The 398-nt window shown below is 64.8% G+C and overlaps 1 protein-coding gene across 3 annotated transcripts in view; it reads left to right on the top strand.

Annotated features, from left to right (window-relative positions):
- The window catches only part of TFEB (transcription factor EB), a 15705-nt gene continuing 15307 nt past the window's right edge, over nt 1–398 (top strand). Inside the window, exon 1 of one of the 3 annotated variants that reach the window (XM_035346992.1) lies at nt 1–32. The gene's annotated coding sequence lies outside the window, so the exon portion shown is untranslated. Of the gene's footprint in view, nt 33–52; nt 127–398 lie in introns of those variants that run through there. The other 2 variants (XM_035346994.1, XM_035346993.1) reach the window with 2 other exon arrangements.

Below are 398 nucleotides of genomic sequence, written 5' to 3'. Positions count from 1 at the left end.
GTGCCGAGCCGGGCCGGGCCGGGCCGAGCCGTGCCGGGCAGGCAGTGCTGCCCTCCCTCGGTGCGGGAGCGGCGGGACCGAGCCGGGCCGGGCCGGGCCAGGCCGAGCCGAGCCGGGACGAGCCGGGTGAGTGCCTTGGGGTGGGGGATGGGGGGGGGGGGGGGCCCGGGGGGGGCTCCTTCCTTACCCCGAGCTCGCAACCGCATTTTGTTTTTTAAATATTTCTTATTTTTTTCCCCTCTTGTTTTCTTTATTTTGGCGTTGTTGGCAGGGTGGTTTTTTAGCTTATTTTTTCCCTTTTCTCCCTGTTTATTTCCTCCTTTCGATTACCCGAGAATTCTCCCCCACCCCCAGCCGAAAGGTGTGGGGGCACCCGAGCGCACCCCCCCCCCCCCCCC

This window comes from Oxyura jamaicensis, chromosome 26 (genome assembly GCF_011077185.1).
Source record: "Oxyura jamaicensis isolate SHBP4307 breed ruddy duck chromosome 26, BPBGC_Ojam_1.0, whole genome shotgun sequence".
Classification (NCBI taxonomy): Eukaryota; Metazoa; Chordata; class Aves; order Anseriformes; family Anatidae; genus Oxyura; species Oxyura jamaicensis.
Note: the sequence above shows the minus strand (reverse complement) of the source record. Positions and strands in the feature narration are given on the sequence as shown.